Here is a 7,086-nt window from a genome sequence, read left to right as displayed (position 1 = left end):
AGTTTAGTTTTTGCGGGAAAGTTTTTCTCCTTTCACGACTGGTTAACACCAGCTAAATTTGAATTACGAAGTTCTGTTTTATTGGTAAAACCTCCTTTCAATTCATTGTAGGTAACACTATTTAACTTCAAAGTGACCATGATATCGTGGCATATCAGGTCAGTGACTTGATATCGTAGGAAACCAGGACAGTAGATCGCGCTTCTGATTGGCTACTTGTGAATTTGGGTACGGTAATGAGCAAAATAAAAATGGTAAAGTGCTTTTTAAAACTTTTTCTACTGGGCATGTTACGTATAGCTAGAGGAAAGGTCATTCCAAAAGTAGCATCCAATAACAGTGGGGCAATATTTTCTTATATATATTCTGGAGAAACCGGGATTTAAGTATTGTAAAGTAGCATAATTATGTTGCTCAGATACCAGAGATATGGTGTAACTCGATGGCTTTCCATCTATTAAGTGGTCGTTTATTAGCTGGCAGGTATTTAATTTATCGATGTCAGGAAGCTTAATGAGACCAAGGTTTGCATAACGGGGAGTAATATGATCACGAAGTGGTACATTGTTGATTATTCTAATAGCCTTGTTTTGTAGTCTTACCAATTTTGACAATGGAGCCTCGTAATTATTACCCCACAGTACGCAACCATAGGTTAGACAGGGATATACAAAGGTATAATAAATACTTCTTAAAGATTGGGATGTCACGGGTGGTTTACGTTTTGCAATCATGTTTACACTTTTGCTAAATTTATTACTTATATAATGAATATGGTCGTGCCAAGACAGAGTTTTGATGGAGCTAGAGGAGGCCCTCTTAGTGTTCCAAAATACAACTGTTTTGTATATAGGATTCTTTATTCTCATTAAACGCCCTTTCTGAGCGCATGCTGTTATTATTCCATTGAAGCACTTTAATACTTTTGCTATTCTCATGAGTATACTAATTGTTTCGTCTCGTTATCAACACAGTGTTCAAAGTCTACCTTGTGTGTAAAATGTTTTATTAGTCTGAATTATAACTGTTTACCAACCAGTGAAGCAGTCTGGGGTTGGCCTCTGTGCACCACTCTGCATGACATTCCCTCATAAGTTTGCTGAATAAGTGTTATGATCTTTCAGATATGCCATAGTGTTTAAGAGCAATTATATATATGAATGAAGCAAAGTGGGAAAATGAAAATTATTTACCCCCTTCATATTTTGCATGTAGTTACATATTCAGGGGAGGATGTACAAAAATGCCTTATTTTAAGGTTGCAACCTTATTGTTGTCATGGCAACACCCATCGTTTGTTGGTGTCTCTGAACCTAATTTTTCGCTCAGAACATGCTCAAAAATGTGACAAATGTAAACACCTGTTTCTCGAGTCCATTAAAACACTACTGTTCAGGACTTAAATCAAATATAAAGTCACCACTCCAGTTTAAATTGTTGTATCAGACATTTTCTTACATTAAATTTACAACAACGACTAATCAGTCAATTAACTAAGTGCGTTTTCGGCCATTTTAGTTGATGGGTAAAACATACTAGACGTTTTTTTTGAATTTATCCAAAAGTACACCTGTTCCAGACCAAAAACTACGCAGTCAGTTTACACATATTATTATCCTAGTTGCTAAAACTGTAAAGATCTCTGCGGGGCGGGTTCTTTTATATTTTTGAGAATTTAATGAAGGAGCCTCAAAAATCAGGTTTTGCATATTTTGGCGAAATTATCATTTTTTCTGTTCACCAACAAAAACACTTGCAACAGTGAAACTGCTCTCAGTCACAAAGAATCTTACCTGTTGAGTCATTTTCTAATCAAAACAATCATATTTAACCTTTGTTTTGTAAGCAATATGGATCAAAATAAGATTATTACACAAGAATTTCTCCAGTTCAAAATTGCCATAATGGCGTCGGTTCGTTCATCGAGCATTCATAATCAACACAAAGTCAAGTGCCTGTACCTTTTTTTCTGGGGTTCATGTTGCTGTATATACACCGTCAGTGACTGAAATCTGGCTAATTTCCGCATATCTGCACAAGTAATAGCAAGCTTAGCAACTTTAACTTCACTGAGAGGACTTGAGTCAGCAAGCCACGACAAGGGACGCGTTGTTTTCATCTTGGATTAAACACAATTTACGTTGTTTTACTCCAGACGATGGCGCCACTCGCTCTTTAAGAAGATAAACTGTCTTGATGTGTTAGTTAAGCGAAGAATCGCAATTTCTCGAGGTATTTTGTCCTATTTGGACTTCGATCGTGCAAAAACAAAGAGCGTTATTGGTCAGCGGTTTTGACTAAAATGAAACATTCTTTATAATCTGCAAAACATTATTTTTGAGGCTCGTTTATTAAATTCTCAAAAATATAAAAGAACCCGCCCCGCAGAGATCTTTACAGTTTTAGCAACTAGGATAATAATATGTGTAAACTGACTGCGTAGTTTTTGGTCTGGAAAAGGTGTACTTTTGGATAAATTCAAAAAAACGTCTAGTATGTTTTACCCATCAACCAAAATGGCCGAAAACGCACTTAGTTAATTGACTGATTAGTCGTTGTGAATTTAATGTAAGAAAATGTCTGATACAACAATTCAAACTGGAGTGGTGACTTTATATTTGATTTAAGTCCTAAACAGTAGTGTTTTAATGGCTCGAGAAACAGGTGTTTACATTTGTCACATTTTTGAGCATGTTCTGAGCGAAAAATTAGGTTCAGAGACACCAACAAACGATGGGTGTTGCCATGACAACAATAAGGTTGCAACCTTAACATAGGGCATTTTTGTACATCCTCCCCTGAATATGTAACTGCATGCAAAATATGAAGGGGAGTCAAAAAAATTTCATTTCTCACTTTGCTTCATTCATATATATAATTGCTCTTAAGTAGTTTCCACAGTGTTTTTTTGTCTACACTATCAAAGGCCTCCAGAGAGTTAGAACTATTTCTCTGATTACCAATATTTCTATACTGTATTACGTAACATCTACACGCCTTAGATATTTAAGTTTCCTCTTGTAAAATTTAACATCACATGTCTATGACTCTGTAATAGAGCCGAAATATTGTACTAAATCAAATTTTCTTGTAATAAACCAAAACTTGGTTTTTACAATGATTAAGCTTCTCGGCCTTGCCTTCTTTATGTTATATTCTAAACTGTCAGATGGCTCCGGATTTTAAACCATGGCTCAGTTGCTGTTTTTCTTACTTGAAACATGAAAAAGTTAAGTTATTTCCCCTCCCCCCCCCCCTTTGCAATGTTGCGTAGCATGTAAACAAAATAATGCCTACAATTGCTGCTTAGTTTTGCTCACAAACTGAAACACACCACACAAGGCGTTGGGCACATTGTGCTAACCAACACTGAAACGGGGGGATGGGGGGGGGGGGGTGGGCAAACGACTTTTGTCAATGATTGTAGCCTAGGCTTAAGAGCGACCGTCCGCAATATATCCTAGCTTTCGGCGTGCAAAATGTAAAAAAAAAACGCAAATTCTTAAAATTGGCCAGTCTGTAGGAGAAAAACTCTCCATAAAGACCAAAACTTAGCCGCGAATACAGCCCCTCCCAGCCCGAGGAAAGCGACGAGAGCCGGCTTTATTGTCAGGTTAACCAAAATCGCTCTAGGAAAAAGGTTTAAGAAATGCCAAATTTCGGCAAAACACCATTTGAGAACAAAGCTGCCGTCAAAACATAAACTCAGGTGAATCCGCAAAATGAGACCCGATAAAGCGACGATGTTTGGCGCGAAAGCGCGGGCACATCTTGCCTCTTCCCAGACTGCATAGGTTTTATGTAAACTCCAGCAGAAAAAATTGACAAAACATACTTTATCTATCAATAATATACCCGTATTTTTTGTAGAAAATATTGAAAAAATAAACATTTAGTTTCATCTTTAAACAGACAATTTTGCTTATAAACCTTTGCCTTGAAGGTCTCTGGTCGCATTCTATTAATTTTTCCATTGTATTGCATGTATAGGTTGTGGGATTTTACTATATATGTTTCTGAGAAATATTAATCAAAAACATCTCATTATTGCCTTTAAAAAGCTGCTACCACTTAACTGAAAGTATGTATAACTTCTAAGCGAGGAATAAACATACTGGTAAAAAAATCTTTCACTGCCTGATAAACATTTCTCTTCCCTTGGCTCCATATTCCCTTCCACTTCTTGGTTTACATTAACCTGCTAAGTTAATTGATTTATCTGGGCAGGCAGAATTGATATTTACAAGTGGAAAACAGAATGATGATGTTCATCCACAAGTCCCACAAATGGCTAATGTTGCGTAGTAGCCGTAGGAATAATCTGTTGAGATCACTCGGTAAGGTGTAGGAGGGGGAGGGGAGAGGGCGTTACTTGCTCTCAAAATCCTTTTTTTACCTGTTACGCAGGCTACAGGGCGCCAAAAATTCGTTCTATTAACGGAATGAACGTATTCAGTTGAATTAGAAAATTACTGACCGAGATTTGCTTTGGGGCTAAAAAAAGTGGCAGGTATTTTGTGCTCGCAAGGCGGGGAGATCTCTACTGTAGAACAATGCGTAACCAGTTGTCATGTCCTGACACTTTCAGCCTACCTGACCATCGAACAAAACCAGTTTGTGCTAAATTACCATGTGGTTTGTGAAATGGATAATTATTTTGTTTTACTTTTTTCTTAGCTGTATCGTCATGAAATGTTTGTATTGCAATTAAGCTTACAAAGATGTGATATAGTGCTAACTTCGAGTTCAGTTAAAACACTAAACACTACAGGACCATGTTGACCTCTATTGTTTGTCTGCAGGTGTGAAAACCAAAAATGGCAGCAGACTTTTGTTAAAAAAGTGAAGTGTCGAGTGCAGATTGTTTAAGAAGTTACTTTTTCATCAGCACCTTAAAATTGCTGTTTGAAAACAATTAGGATCTGCATCTAAATACTTTTAAGATTTAGGTTTTGGTTTTACTTTTATAGCCCTAAAACTGTATATTTCTAATCAGAAAATTTTCGTTAAAAGAAAACATAATTTTAAATCAATTTTGGTAACATATGTCTGTTAACTAACGGCTAAAGAAACAAAAAGAATCTCTATAAAGATTTTGATTTTTTTTCTCTTCACGAATGCCGGAATATGTTCGCAAATATCTTCGGAATATGTTCCAGGGTTCACATCTCGGCAGCACAAGCCTCCGCCGCTTTCTCGCAATAGCAACACCTGCTATGCTGTTGCTTCTCCTTGAATTGTTAAAATACAAATCACAAATTTGACTTACTTTTAGCCAAAATTTGATTAAATTTCATTGACAAATGATATACAAAATATGTAACAAATATTGCATCAACTTAATAATACTAAAGGATTAGAAAATGTGTACGATTAACCCTTATAAGAATGTCATTTTGGACTTAATGAACATCGCAGTGAAGCAAGTTTTTCTATGATAAGTCTGTAAATATCGAGAATCTCAATAGAAGACCGAATATTCGAATTCGTCATAAAGACCCTTCTGGTGAATCATTTTTAAAATGATTGCTTAAAAGTTCCAGCAAGTGAAAATTTTTGTGAAGTAAAGGAAACTTAAAAATACAGCCCGTTCAAGTCGAAAGATCGAGTAATGGGGAACGAAATTTCGCAAAATAAAGCAGTTTCAGTACGATACTACAGAAAAAAACAGATCTCATTCTTACACAACTTCTAACATATCCTTTGGTTATTTTTTCTAGCTATATTTCACGTTCAAGTTTATTCGTTTTGTTCAAAACAAAAGAAAACAATACCTGCTATTCTGCTTAGCCTCCTAAATGAACTTTTCTCACATTTTTATCCCATTATGACCAATTCAAGATATATTTCTAATCCTGAAAAGTTTATATCTTTGAAAACTGACAGAGATAATGTCGACAACATAAAATGTCTGTATTTTCTGAAGTTAAACCCAGTCAAAATAACTCAATGTTCCAGGGACTAATATTGTGACTGCACAGGTACTTCAAGAAAACAAAACAATCCACATGCTAACCTGGAGAAGCAAAAAGCACATAACCCTGGTTTTTCCTTTGTGAAGAAGTCGTATTTCACAAGTTTTTAAACTTGTGCGGAGGATAGTGCCATCCTGTACTCGAAGCATTGTAAGAGAAAAGCAATTAGTATATGAATATTGTCGATTAAATGCAATTATACCTTAATAGACCGTTTCACATCAATAGAAATTTTGAGAGTTGGCTCTGAGAACAGATATCAATAAAGCACACACTCTCAAAGAGTTTCTTAATTGAGGAATGCGAATACTTTGCATTTTGTTGGAAAAAGGAAATGCCATAGTAGTATTACTGGTGAAAGCGAAAAATCGCCTCTCATCTTAATTTTGTTTACTTTCACAGTAAAATAATCGGAGCAATGTAATTAACATTGGCAAACTGTTTGATCTTTCATTGCTTAATTTTGCTTGGCTATTTTGTATATTTTTCCTCAAAAGTTTGATGTTCTTTAAATTGATATATGCTCGTCAAATATAGATTCCTAACTTTTCAATTGCATCAAAATTCAAAAATGAAAAATACGATTCTGTAAAGACCATTTTAGCAAAGTACTTTAAGTGTCACCCAATCGTAGTCGGTAAAAAGATAGGTGGTTGCGTGTGCCCGACTATATATGGGGTAATAAGGAGAGAAAAAGATTTTTCGAAAAAGAGGGAAAAAGCTTTCTCGGGTCTGTTTAGACGACCGAAATGACAGATTTAATAGTATATTGACAAAGGAACGACCTGCCACAGCGAAGGTGTCGAACACAAATGATTGCAATTTAACAAATTATAAGGGATAGCCAAGTAAAATTGATCATTGCCATTTTGAAGGATAGCTTGTTTGATGGGAAAGCTCATAACAATTTTTCCAGTTATGCGCTTATAACCGGAAACATGTTGTCGCAGTCCTCCTGCTAAATAAAATTATTTACATGGCAAGTTTACCAAGACGTATACTGATTAAACTAACACCTGTTATGCTGTCTATGCTACTGAACACGTTTTCCCCTCACATTTAATTTCTCTTGTTTTACGTTCTGTGATCATTTAAGCGAAAATGTTTCCGA

Source organism: Oculina patagonica, chromosome 1, assembly GCF_052425735.1.
Source record: "Oculina patagonica isolate OP01 chromosome 1, crgOcupat, whole genome shotgun sequence".
NCBI lineage: Eukaryota > Metazoa > Cnidaria > Anthozoa > Scleractinia > Oculinidae > Oculina > Oculina patagonica.
This window is presented reverse-complemented; position numbering follows the sequence as displayed.